At 32.9% G+C, this 14917-nt stretch overlaps 2 non-coding genes and 1 pseudogene across 2 annotated transcripts; all 3 read left to right on the top strand.

Annotated features, from left to right (window-relative positions):
• The first annotated feature begins 380 nt into the window (after positions 1 to 380).
• LOC134717047 (5S ribosomal RNA) lies at positions 381 to 499 on the top strand. The gene has a single exon (XR_010106997.1). It is a non-coding gene; the product is annotated as a 5S ribosomal RNA (ribosomal RNA).
• Positions 500 to 1138: 639 nt separating this feature from the next.
• LOC134716929 (5S ribosomal RNA) lies at positions 1139 to 1257 on the top strand. The gene has a single exon (XR_010106886.1). It is a non-coding gene; the product is annotated as a 5S ribosomal RNA (ribosomal RNA).
• A 3954-nt stretch (positions 1258 to 5211) lies between these two features.
• LOC134717328 (5S ribosomal RNA) lies at positions 5212 to 5319 on the top strand (annotated as a pseudogene).
• Positions 5320 to 14917: the final 9598 nt, after the last annotated feature.

Here is a 14917-nt window from a genome sequence, read left to right as displayed (position 1 = left end):
CTCGCCTTTTAGAACTTCCCTGCTGTGGATGCCACTTTTGAAACGTCTCTATTTGCTTCACAGCTGCGTTTTATATCCTGAAATAAGACTGCCTTTTTTTCAGATGAAATAGTATTCCCAGCTATAAAGTTCTGGCTGCACGATTTGCCCGTGAATTTCGCTTGACACAACCTTATGCGCGGACCCCACCCCCCGCTGTGCGATTAATTCATTTGTGCATTTTTTTTTTCAATCGACATATTCATTTCTGCTTCTTTTTGTATACATGTATGTGAAACTTTTGATTTTATTTTATATAAATTTTGTAAAGAAAATGCTTTATACACGTTTTGCGGCATGCAGCTCGTAGCTTTATATACCGAAAATTTTAACACTTCTGTGTCTACGACCATATCACGTTGAAAACACCGGTTCTCGTCCGATCACCGAAGTTAAGCAACGTCGAGCCCGGTTAGTACTTGGATGGGTGACCGCCTGGGAATACCGGGTGTTGTAGACATTTCTTTTCTTTTTCTTTTTTACTTGTTATTTTTCACACCATCAGATAAGTGATAAAGTTTATAGATTTTGTTACTATAGATGTTATAACTTAAAACATATATTTTGGAAGCAAAGTTCAGAACAGTGAGCAGCAAAGTTGGTTAAACTAAGTACTCTCCCCTTGCTACTGTTCTGTAAAAGAATGTCATAACGACGGCTTCTGAAACTGAGGCTATACGTTGGATTTCGCATGACAGGCCGGGTGAGTGTTTTTTTCTCTCGCCTTTTAGAACTTCCCTGCTGTGGATGCCACTTTTGAAACGTCTCTATTTGCTTCACAGCTGCGTTTTATATCCTGAAATAAGACTGCCTTTTTTTCAGATGAAATAGTATTCCCAGCTATAAAGTTCTGGCTGCACGATTTGCCCGTGAATTTCGCTTGACACAACCTTATGCGCGGACCCCACCCCCCGCTGTGCGATTAATTCATTTGTGCATTTTATTTTTCAATCGACATATTCATTTCTGCTTCTTTTTGTATACATGTATGTGAAACTTTTGATTTTATTTTATATAAATTTTGTAAAGAAAATGCTTTATACACGTTTTGCGGCATGCAGCTCGTAGCTTTATATACCGAAAATGTTAACACTTCTGTGTCTACGACCATATCACGTTGAAAACACCGGTTCTCGTCCGATCACCGAAGTTAAGCAACGTCGAGCCCGGTTAGTACTTGGATGGGTGACCGCCTGGGAATACCGGGTGTTGTAGACATTTCTTTTCTTTTTCTTTTTTACTTGTTATTTTTCACACCATCAGAGAAGTGATAAAGTTTATAGATTTTGTTACTATAGATTTTATAACTTAAAACATATATTTTGGAAGCAAAGTTCAGAACAGTGAGCAGCAAAGTTTGTTAAACTAAGTACTCTCCCCTTGCTACTGTTCTGTAAAAGAATGTCATAGCGACGGCTTCTGAAACTGAGGCTATACGTTGGATTTCGCATGACAGGCCGGGTGAGTGATTTTTTCTCTCGCCTTTTAGAACTTCCCTGCTGTGGATGCCACTTTTGAAACGTCTCTATTTGCTTCACAGCTGCGTTTTATATCCTGAAATAAGACTGCCTTTTTTTCAGATGAAATAGTATTCCCAGCTATGAAGTTCTGGCTGCACGATTTGCCCGTGAATTTCGCTTGACACAACCTTATGCGCGGACCCCACCCCCCGCTGTGCGATTAATTCATTTGTGCATTTTTTTTTCAATCGACATATTCATTTCTGCTTCTTTTTGTATACATGTATGTGAAACTTTTGATTTTATTTTATATAAATTTTGTAAAGAAAATGCTTTATACACGTTTTGCGGCATGCAGCTCGTAGGTTTATATGAGACAATATCTGAAAAAACACGCATTCTTGTATTTCTTCCAATAAAATATTGTAATTTAAATGTTCAACCCCCTTAAAATCATATTGTCCCCTGTGTTTTTTTGAAAACTAAATCATTCAAATAATATCCAAATTAATTCAACAGGCGTCCGATTCTCACATATATGATATATTATATAATAAACTTGCCCCTAATTTGTCTTTTTATATTATAACTAGAACATGTAATAAAATTTTGCAAATTTTAAGAGAAAAAAAAATTGTCTCCAGGGGGGATTTCCCTCCTGATACCACTAGGTTTTTTTAACCTGTGGAAACATTTACAAGACCAAGAGTTATTTTCCCATTATGTATTTTGAAGAGACTCATTTCCTGAATGCATTAGTACAAAGAAATAGACAGAAAGGCGGCCAGGTTTGAAAATTCAAGCCCATCCAAGGTACGAATTTATAGAAAAATACTTTATGGTGTTCTATCCTGTTATAGCCTTTTCTTACACTTTCTGAGAATAATTTTAAGTGTGCACCACAACATTAAGTGTGTTTTTATATAATCTTTTTAAATGTTATATGTCACAGGAAATACACTTACATTTAATGTGATAAAAAGGATAAAAACTATCGCGTAATTCCTTTCTGTTACGTTCTGTCATGTTACCTGATAAAAAGTAACAGCATAACATCATCAGTAACAGGAAGGATGCTAAAGACAATTTCACTAAAGAATCGAAAAGTTTATCTACTATATGCCAACCATTTCATTTAATTTAAGTTATTACGACCTTATCAAATAAATTTCAAAATAATATACAGTATATTGAATAAAAAAATAGGGGTTTTCACTTTGATAACAGCAGAGAACATTGTGCAATTCTAGTACTAGTATAGTAGATAGTAACAGCAAGGAATTTATTTTAGAATTTTTCATTACCTAGGCAGATTTTTCATCTTGCAAATACAGTTTCAAAGAATAAATGACATTGTTTGCTGTTATCTTCCAATTGTGACCAATCTAAAATGATGTAGCAATTTTACCTGACCATATCGGGAAATAGGTATTTAGTCGGATCTTAACACGTACTTGTGATTTGGTTTAAACCGGTTTTGCTATAAATTTACGGAGAAATGTCGAAATGTTCAGGACTTAATTAAATCCGTATTTCGGTAGGATGGTGCATGCATACGATTTTTGTTGCGTCTTACACTTTGAGAAGCGAATAATCTTTAACTACTTTATTCAAATATTGTGTAAAAACATTAATTTTGAGCTTTGAAAGTCAAGTGACTCGATCATTTTCCTAAAGAATCGAAAAGTTTATCTACTATATGCCAACCATTTCATTTAATTTAAGTTATCACCACCTTATCAAATAAATTTCAAAAAAATATACAGTATATTGAATAAAAAAATAGGGGTTTTCACTTTGATAACAGCAGAGAACATTGTGCAATAGTAGATAGTAACAGCAAGGAATTTATTTTAGAATTTTTCATTACCTAGGCAGATTTTTCATCTTGCAAATACAGTTTCAAAGAATAAATGACATTGTTTGCTGTTATCTTCCAATTGTGACCAATCTAAAATGATGTAGCAATTTTACCTGACCATATCGGGAAATAGGCATTTAGTCGGATCTTAACACGTACTTGTGATTTGGTTTAAACCGGTTTTGCTATAAATTTACGGAGAAATGTCGAAATGTTCAGGACTTAATTAAATCCGTATTTCGGTAGGATGGTGCATGCATACGATTTTTGTTGCGTCTTACACTTTGAGAAGCGAATAATCTTTAACTACTTTATTCAAATATTGTGTAAAAACATTAATTTTGAGCTTTGAAAGTCAAGTGACTCGATCATTTTCCTAAAGAATCGAAAAGTTTATCTACTATATGCCAACCATTTCATTTAATTTAAGTTATCACCACCTTATCAAATAAATTTCAAAAAAATATAGAATAAAAAATAGGGGTTTTCACTTTGATAACAGCAGAGAACATTGTGCAATTCTAGTACTAGTATAGTAGATAGTAACAGCAAGGAATTTATTTTAGAATTTTTCATTACCTAGGCAGATTTTTTCTCTTGCAAATACAGCTTCAAAGAATAAATGACATTGTTTGCTGTTATCTTCCAATTGTGACCAATCTAAAATGATGTAGCAATTTTACCTGACCATATCGGGAAATAGGTATTTAGTCGGATCTTAACACGTACTTGTGATTTGGTTTAAACCGGTTTTGCTATAAATTTACGGAGAAATGTCGAAATGTTCAGGACTTAATTAAATCCGTATTTCGGTAGGATGGTGCAAGCATACGATTTTTGTTGCGTCTTACACTTTGAGAAGCGAATAATCTTTAACTACTTTATTCAAATATTGTGTAAAAACATTAATTTTGAGCTTTGAAAGTCAAGTGACTCGATCATTTTCCTGAGGAAGTTTTAAAAAATTGCAAAGAAATATTTTTACAGTGGGTTAGCTTTCATTAGTCTTCACTATCTATAGATTAACAACTTTTGGTTATATTTATAATTTAGAATCATCATTGAAGGTGGAGCACGATTGCGCAGTTAATTAATTCTATTGAAAATCTAATTGGTTATATTCTCTTGACGATAGATTGATTGGCAAAAGAACCTGCACTATCAAAAAGTAATACAGAGAGGGACCGACGAGCAATTTTTAATTGTAGCTTACTCAACCTTAAAATAATTTTCCACTATAAACGAATGTTACTTTATACAAATATAAGGACTTAGTTAGCTAAATCTACAAATTTTATTAGATATTATGATTTTTTATTGCAATAGATTAATATGCTAAATGATGTATTTTTGTTAAAACTTTAAAATAAAGTAGAAAAATCCTTTCTGTTACCAACTCTGTCCTGTTACCGTTGTCCTGTTACTCAAGATTCTTTCATGTTCATGTTACCGAAATATCTGACTATATTTAAGTATATTTCTAAACCTTTTGTATTGCAAATGCTAAAATCAATAATTGGCATTTGATAAACTATTGCAGGATATACTAGTAAACCACAAATAGTGTCTTAAACTTATTTCCTATTCCCATTAGAAACTTTTTAAAATTGGTTCACTTTGGTAACAGGGAAGAACTGGATTTTTTGTGTACCATTTTTAAAATAGCCATTGCTTCCTTATTAAACAATTGTTTGAATTACAGACAACAGTTCCTAGACCACAATGTGTGTTCTTCTATTCGTGCTATTTAAATACCGGGTCTTAAGATTATTTTTTTTTGTTTTTTCTTATTGCCAAAAAATAGACTTTTTCAGATATTGTCTCATATACCGTAAATTTTAATACTTCTGTGTCTACGACCATATCACGTTGAAAACACCGATCACCGAAGTTAAGCAACGTCGAGCCCGGTTAGTACTTGGATGGGTGACAGCCTGGGAATACCGGGTGTTGAAGACATTTCTTTTCTTTTTCTTTTTTACTTGTTATTTTTCACACCATCAGAGAAGTGATAAAGTTTATAGATTTTATAACTTAAAACATATATTTTGGTAGCAAAGTTCAGATCAGTGATAGCGAGAAACTTAACAGAATAATGATGAGCTAATACAAGATCAACAAAACAGAGAGTTTGGTCATGAGGTATTATATTCTCGTTCACAATTTTGGAGTGTGTCCTTTGTTGAATCTGCACAAGACCAAGGCGAGGGACAGAAGGGTTTTAGAGCCTCTAGTTAATTCTCTTCATTAATTCTTCAGAAGTTATATGTCGTAAAGAAAAATCTGCAGGTGAGTCGATACTGGGTTACGGAATATACTATATGGTCACAAATATAGTACCTAGTGTGGACAGTGTGTTATTTGCCATTTTTTTTATACCCCTCCCAAATTTATTTCTTCATATTTTATGCCTTAAATAGCAGGTATGGGGATATCATTACACTGTAAATAAGAACGATTAATGAATTTAAAGTAAGATAGTAATTTGGTCCAGCAGAATTAGGTTAAAATTAGCATTTCGGAAGCTGCCAAAAGATTTCAAGATCCCCTCAACATACAATTGTCCATAATTTTAGTTATAGCCGATGACGTTTGCTATAATTTTGGTATTATTTTTCCCAAAAGTAGAACAATACACTGTAAAAATATTATTTAGAAAACGCTGGTGGGATTTTTTTTATTTTCATTTATCGTCTAAAAGAAATGCACTACGAAATAACTGTGTACTTGGACCTATAAAATAAAGACACATATGCAATGCAATAACTTACATTTTGAGTGACTGTAAAATTGATCAACGATTTTGTAAATAATTAAAATGTTTGATAAAATCTTAGAAGTAATATATTAATTTACATCCATAATAAAATATCAGTGTCTTTTTTTTTTTATGATCAAGGACAAGGGTTAAAAAAGCCATCATGCATGTACGTAATTTCGTTAAATATCCTTTGTTCAAAGATAATATGAGAAAGTTCACATCATAACTCAACGTTTCTGTCCCTTTATGTCACAACTGGCATATCTAAATTGCTACTTGTCACTTTTACTGGAAGTAATATATTTTTACTGTACTTTAACCATACGAAATGAGACTGCCTTAAGGATCAATGATATTCATTTTTCAAAGTCAAATAATTGATAGCATGAGTTCCTGCTAATGTAATTTAGAAACACAACTGAGCGTTTGCCAATAAACTATAACATAAAATGACGAAACCATTGACCCGACCACGTGTTGTTTTTTTAGACTTACAGACAGACACGTTGGAAAGGGGAAAAACCAAACAAATACATAATACAATGTTTCCTTCGGATATCACGGTAAAGGTATAGCGTACTAGTGGAATATTGGTTTATCGAATGATTTTATCGGGTTTTTTTCTGGGTTGTGACCACGTATTTTTCTCTCTCAGTGAATTTGACCCACAATTGTAGGCAAACATATTTCCTTTCTGGTGAGACGCAAATAAAGATGCTAGAACTTTATATTTATTATTCCAAAATATAGATTCAAGCCATTTTTAAACACATTCCAATGCAAATGTCAACATAAATGCATACATAGAATCTTCAGACTAGATATTTATATATGATTATACTTTACTTAGTTATAAAGACACTTTATAAAAATTCTTGTTTTTGGAATGAAAAGGATACTAGTTTTTAGGTTATATTCGTTTTTATGTGTTTATGTTTTTCTAGAGCAGTAAGTTTTTTTCGAATGCGTCCATGTTATCAAGTGAAAAAAAAAAATCCTATGGCTTTAAAGGTACAAAAATAACCTAATCATAGAGATACCAGGGCTAAAATTTCACACTTACGCCAGATGCGTGTTTCGTCTTCATTTAAGACTCATCAGTGACGCTCGAATCAAAAAATGTTTAAAAAGCCAACTATACATTAAACCAGTTTGCTAAACTTATGATGTTTTAACAGGTACATTTCATTAAAGGCGTCCTTGACAATGTACTAGTATAATACAGAAGTCTCGTTAATGATGTTCAGATGTTGCTGTAAATCCACTGATACATTTTACCCTGTAGAAGTCATTTTCAACACGCTCAAGAATTATACAAAGAATGTTTAATAGATATAAGAAGATGTGGTAATAGTGCAAACGAGACAACTCTTCATCCAAATAACAATTCATAAAGGTAAACAATTATAGGTCAATGTACGGCAAGCATGTTAAGAGAGGCAAAATATGCCAAATAAATTTTCAAACTCAAATTCGAAAATAAACCGACAACACCATGGCAAAAAAACAAGACCGAAAAACAAACAACAGTATACAAAACAAGAAAAAATAAACCGACTGGGGATGATCTCATGTGCTCCTGAAAGGTGAGCAGATCTGGATCCACATGTGACATTTGTTGTATTGCTCATGTAAAAAAAATCCCTATAATAAGTCTTATAAGGTCGGTCACATTCATTTGAAAGGAGAAGGGTTTGTGGTTAATCTGTGAAATAAACATTCCAAAATGTTCATCCCACTCACGAACGCGTCCATAAAATCTATGAACTTCACCACTAGGAGTTTTTATTTAAAAGCTGCTATTGCTGCTTATAAATAAGCTTTTGTCTTTTTTGTATTATCAACGATGTTAGTCAGAATATTTACGTTAGTGGAATTCGAAACAGAAAAACGACATTTTTATTTTGTTCAGATTTGTTAACACTTTGTATTTGTTTGAAACTGACCCAACATGCATGCAGTAAATAACGAACATCTTAAAATAAACCTCATATATTCCTATAACTCCAAGGGGGGCGTGGTTGCTATTATCATTGACTCTTTGTCTAGTCAAAGTTCAATTATGACACCTAGCTGCCCTTTAAAAAAACGTGTTCGGCATATGCATTATAAATTATATATGTTCCATTGCGCCTGACAAGTGTTTCTGCAACAACCTTCATCAGGTACACTTGAAACCAATATGTTAAGACGCAAATTAGATACATCGTTTGGAGGCATAAAATCCATGAAACGCACAGTTCATAACCAGAATAGATGTAACTGTCGGACGCAACTTTCCTGAGGGAACCACAACAGTTTGAAATAAAAGACATAGACAATACAATACTATTGAAGGAAATGAACGAATTATAAAAAAAAATTAACAGTTAAATTAACTAATTTTCTTAAGAACATTACAGAATAATCGTTATTTAAAGAAAAATGCCTTAAAATTTTAAAGAAAGAGACACGGAAGAAGGATCCCAACCAAGACATATTGAAATAACTTCTAGCTGTTAGGTATAGAACAACACAGAACGATTGTATTGTCGATTGAATTAGTGTTAATGTTCGTCATAAGCTAAAGTTTGAAATGTAAAAAATAAATTTGTAATTAAAGACATTGCTATATTTGACGAAAGTTTATGATAAACCTTTATATAAATGTATGATTTTGTGGCCTAAAGTCGTGATACACATGTATGCTTCGTGTGAAGACTGATAAATTGCCTTATTGTTTTATACTAGTATATACGAGTTAATCAGATCATAAGAAGGGTCTACTACTTTCAGTTGAAAACATACCGGTGCAGCTGTGAAGGAGAAAAATCGACAAGGACATGCTTAAATTTCAGTAGTTCCGAGATCTTTAATATAAGACTCCTCGTTACCGCTACCGGCATATATGTGGTTGATCTGTTACGGTATAACTGTTACTATACAATTATTGACTTTTGATGAGGTTGATACAGTGATTTATCAACCCCAGAGATGTGATATTCACCAAGGCCAACGGCCGAGGTGAATATCACATCTCTGGGGTTGATGAATCATTGTATCAACTGATATCAAAAGTCAACAATTGCTTTATTATATTACTCTTTAGTTCTCAGTGTCATTTTAATATTTTTAGATTTGGCAAATTCTCGAATCTCTCGTAAATAAGGTTTAAATGTCCTCACGCTAGAATCTGTTGATTGGCGAGTATTTTTAGAATCCTTTTCTATCAAAATCTTCTTAATATTCTCATTATTTAACGATAAAAAGCGTTTTTCAGTAGCTACTTCTGCTGCTCCAGCCATACTTTGTTGCCGGAAACATGTAACTGTCGTCTGTGAGATCGCAACGATTTTATGTCGAGAGCGCTGATTGGTTGATATTTATTCGGTCGTTCAATTAAAAACCATTTTATTTATACATCCCTTAAATAGCTAACAAGAATTCCCTGTTTCTATATTTAGGTACACGGACGCTGTTCCAAATCTTATATTAACCTCTCGTGATTTTTGCCGCGGTGAATATAATGTTTTATCAAAGAGGATTTCCTATGCTTTTAGCCAATGAGAAAACAGAAAATTTATAGTCATATAATAAAGTATAATATCAACTTTTGAATTAGAGGGTTTGTATTGAAGTAAATATCAGATTCCCAGACGTACGTATGCATGATATTCATAAATATTGGAATAACGTTATTTTTTTGTGACAGTCGATATTAAATAAATAATGATGAGATAAGCAATATTCTAACTTTTCTGATTGAGTTCCATTGTATATACTTCAAAACTAGAAATTAAAGAAACAACAAACACGTACGTACACAATGGTCGTGAAGTATTTATTTTAGGTGTGACGTTGTTTATCATCTTAAGGGCATACGATACAGTTTTGATCCTGTATTTACAAGTTCATGAACATTTGCACATAGGCTATTTTCTACCTGATTAAATCAAATATGTTATAAAAAATATACCTTCATGTGCTACTTTTTGAGTAAAATGAGGTCGAAATTTTGTATATTTGCTCAAAATTCAGATTTGTGGCCGTAATTTATTTTTCGAAAGAAAGACATAACTTTTTTGTTACAAAAGATAAACACAAACTGTTTTTTGTTAAATAATCGGTAATTTCTGTTTTTTATATATATCCAAACAAAATATGCAATTTTATATTTAGAAATAACTCATATTTATCAAATATTTATGAATTGAGGAAAAAACGTAATTTTTTACTGCATGTTTATCAAAATTAAAAAAAATCCTCTATTTACAGTTTCATAAAATTTGGGTCACATAATCTCCCTGCAAAATGAAACAAAATGCCGTTATGAAAAATAGGGGTCCATGAACTCGTTTTCAAATTAAATCAGTTTGAATGATAAAAATCAGTCGAAAAATGCATCTTTTCCTGATATGTCATCGTTTGACGTCGCGAAAATAACAAATTACGTTAGCAACGTCATCACCTTCCCTGTAACTGTATCGTATGCCCTTAATAACGTGGTTTATAGCGTTCTTTTATTTGTCTTTGTTAATTATTATTTTTACTGTTTAGTCTATTTTGGGTAATTTTATCCATTTTACACGGATCAGTACTTATACATCCTGTCATTGTGTTAATATGCTATAGTAGATATTTGGATTTCGGTTTTGCTTATGTGCTTTGTCTATATGCCTTTTTGATTTTCATTGTTGATATACAATGTATGTCTTTGTTTCACAGCGATTAACATTATAAGCCAATGTTGACTACTATACCCCTATTTTTGACATTCATACCTTTTATATAATGTTTATTTGTTCACACATCGTAATCAACATAATGGAATTTAGTGCCATGCAAGTGAGAGATTTAGCTAGCTATAAAACCACGTCTATTCAACCATTTTCTTCATAAAAAAAAAGTAAAAACACAAAAATACCGAACTAAAACTGAGCAAAATTCTAAACTGACGGTGCCTAAAATGGAAAAAAAAGTTCTAACACATCAAACGAATGAATAACAACCCTATATATTCCTATATTGGTACAGACATTTCTCATGTAGATAATGGAAGAATGAACCTGGTTTTATAGCCGAAACCTAAATCATATATGCATTTGACGCTGATAGCTCTTCCAGCTGTCAACCGGCCTGGCCGTCCACCGTACATCCAAAAAATCAATTAGCGGTTTCCCTGCGAAAACCCGGTGAATGAGGCCTACTGTACATTAATATTCTTCTTTAATGTTCAACCTTCAGATACACATAAACTTTGAATGTCAACACTAAGTCGATTTGGGAAGGTGTAATAAACTTTGTGGTACAATATTTAAATTTTGTATGTACATGATTTATTCAATTATATTTTACATTAATATGGCATTTTTTAGATTTCATTTTCACAAACTTTTAAATCCATCATATAGATGAATTGCGAACATAAAACACTGTTTCTATGCATGTTTATTTATAATCAGTAATCAGTAATTCAGCAGTTTTCTCTTGATGATCACCATTGGTTATCTTTTTTAAACTGTTTATCATAATATATTCATGCCATTTTTTTTTGTATTTTTCTTTCCAGTATGGTTTTGTTTTTTTATAATTGAAGGCTACATCATTCGATATCTTGTTGATATTTGTCGCGTTGGAAATCATACGGTAAAAAACACTTTACAACGAACACGTAGATATAGAAGGCTAAAATGACAAAAACTGGGGTACTGCAGTGTATTATAATCGTAATCACTATATATACAACCAATCAAATATGTAATAAAGAAAAACAACAAAAGGCAATATAATCACAGCAAATAAGCAAAAACGAAGGACAAGAATACAAAAAAATACAGAGTCACTTAAAATGGATATTACTAAAAACAGACTAAAAAGTAATAATGTACGAAGACAAATGAAATGAGTACCAAGTCGGGAATATGACGGTTGTTATCCATTCATTTGATTAGGAACTTTTGAATTTTCCTCGCAGTCCGTTAGTTTGTTTACTTACTATTTTTCTATCAAACCCAGGAGAAAATTTTGACACAAACTGAACCGCTGACAACATCAATAAGATATATTTCTTATTTTGTTCTGTAAGAAATGCAGGTTCTAAATTGCAAGATGTAAAGCTAATTACAAAATTTAACTGTTGATATGATGCACAATAAACACATTCTGAAGTAGCACATATTCTGTTCTCATAACAAATAATGGAGTGCCCGAAAATATTCAAACTATAAAATACTCGAAACACCTGAGATTAAAAGTTCTTTCTTATTGTCATCATCTTGTTATAGACTGTGGACTCGTCTGTGTATTTCCTTTCCCCTAAATGAAGCTCTTGCTTCTTATAACAAATGCTCAGGATATTCTATCTTATCTACCTCCAGATGTATTTCAAGTTTCTCACCATGCTCACATTAAGAGGATGACAATAGAATCATGGTGCATTTGTCTGATGCAATGAAACACGAAATTGCACGAGTCATGATTCGAATAGTCGTTACTGATGACGCTGTCATTACAGTTTCGCTTATCCGTGACGAACAATGAATTGTGTTTGGGAGGGGGAAAAGCTTTGGATAAATATATATCAATAACCTTTCATATGCACCTGGTAATGAGTGATTACACACACTTATTGTGAATCATGTCTTTACCAATTATGATATGGTTCTCTGGTTGCTTGAACAGGAAAAAAAAGGACGGCGTGGAAGACATTGATGGCATTTGAAGATTTGACTTTAACATAGGGAATGATGATTGATCAGTCTAAACCACAGAGTTTTAACTGTAAGATCACACAAACTTATCAGATGGGGTTAACATGTTAAACGAATCAAGAAAATAACTATTTGCGCAAAAGGGAAGATTAATTGAGGGTATGCTATCACCTTGTTTTAGTTTTTTCCAGCATGTAAAACGTGCGATATACTAAGGCAGGTGTTTAGGCAGACGAGCTTGGAATTGGCTTATATGCTTCCCAGTTCAGACGCTAATGGACTACGAAGGGACAAATAGGATAACTTTTAAGTAACTATTTTTTAGGCCTCATCATTTTGTCAGAATCTTGTACATTGTGGATGTACTGGGGAATGCGGTTCAATGTAAAAAAATTGCTACATCCGAAACATCAGAAACAAAAGCCATAAAATCTACAGTTTAATGGACACATACTACAACGAGTCGAGCATAACCCGTACCTATAGGCTGTCAAATTTCAGAAGACCTCAAATGGACCACCCAAATATTAAACGTGGCAAAGAAAGCAAATTTAACACTAGGCTTTCAAAGAAGAAACTTGAAATACTGCCCACAAGAATGCCAAAAAAAAACCCCCAGCTTACATCTCGCTCGTTGATCAACTATGGAATATGGAGCCATAGTATATGACCCCTACACGGGTAACAAACATAAATAAGCTAGAAAGGATACAACGTCAAGCGGCAAAATTTATTCTTATAGATTACAAGTCAAGAGACGACGGGTGTGTCTTCAAAATACTTGCCCAACTGGACATACAAGACCTCCAGACAATTGCAAGACGAACAAGCTAGAAGTTGATATTTATGTACTATTGAACCAGACGAATTTCTCAAAAAGCACGTTCTTAGAAAAAATTAACTGCCAAGAAGTTCGAAGACTACCACGCAACAAATATTGTGGAAAAGCAAGTAAAGAATCACTCTAAGTGTTTTGACATTCCACTAAGCAAAACATCACAATACTCAAACTCATTCTCATCAGCTAGACGACACTGAAGCGCGCATCAAGCATAGAGAGCGTAAAATATGATAACTCCTCGTCAATAAATCGGCGGCGCTCGTTATATTAAAGCCAGAATTGGTATCGACAACGTATTCATACAGATACAGATACAGAGGATGTCGTTGTTAACGTGCAAAATCGGGTCTCCCGTGCACTGCTTTGTTTGCATGTGGTAGTGACTGTGAATGAACATGAATTTTTAGCCAAATAGTAGAAATTTGAAAAATGTATTAGTACATTTTTACTTCAGTAATTGTATTTTGTTTCAACCAATTTATCTAAAACTCTAGATCAAAGATATGGATTGAGGACTCATTTTTGAAATTTACACCATATTGTGGTTTTTTATTTACCGATAGTGTGATTTAGAAATTTACAACAGAAAGAAATTAGTGGTTTTGAGGATAACTAGAAGCCATGCAATAGTTTAATGATAAGCAAAAAAAACAACAAAAAAAAACCCAACATTTTCTTTCTATATCCGCCATTTTGGATATTACCGGAAGTAAGGTTTTTAAAGAGATATGTCTTATACATTGTATGCATGAGAAGCACAGAAAAAAGGTTCCTGCACAATGTTATGATAGTAGCAATACTTTAAAACACATTTCAATTACCCTCCCTAAAAATAAGCTTATTCTAGCACTATATCCGCAATGTTGGATTTTACCGGAAGTAGGGTTTTTGAAGACATCTTATCTATATCATATATCCAAAAGTAGTATATTACAAAGTTTGCTACCAAATACTATGTTAGTAGCATGATAATAACACCTTTTCACATACAAGCCTTCGATATAGGGCTGATTTAAGTATGATGTGCGCCATTTTTGGATTTTACCGGAAGTCAGATATCTTATTTCAAATACCTTCCTATCTGAAAAAAAAGAGTAATAGTTGAGGAAGGTCTATGCCAAATTTCATGCTTGTAGCAGGATGTGCACAATTCGTCTGAAATATGCTTGTAGCCGCCGGACTAATAGAACGCATTGAACTTAGCAATACCATCAACCCTACCAAATCTAGGGGTGATATCAATTGATCCTTAATGGTAAGCCAATT

The sequence above is a fragment of the Mytilus trossulus genome, chromosome 4 (genome assembly GCF_036588685.1).
Source record: "Mytilus trossulus isolate FHL-02 chromosome 4, PNRI_Mtr1.1.1.hap1, whole genome shotgun sequence".
NCBI lineage: Eukaryota > Metazoa > Mollusca > Bivalvia > Mytilida > Mytilidae > Mytilus > Mytilus trossulus.
The sequence above is the reverse complement of the archived record's forward strand: the minus strand, read 5'-3'. Positions and strand labels throughout refer to the sequence as shown.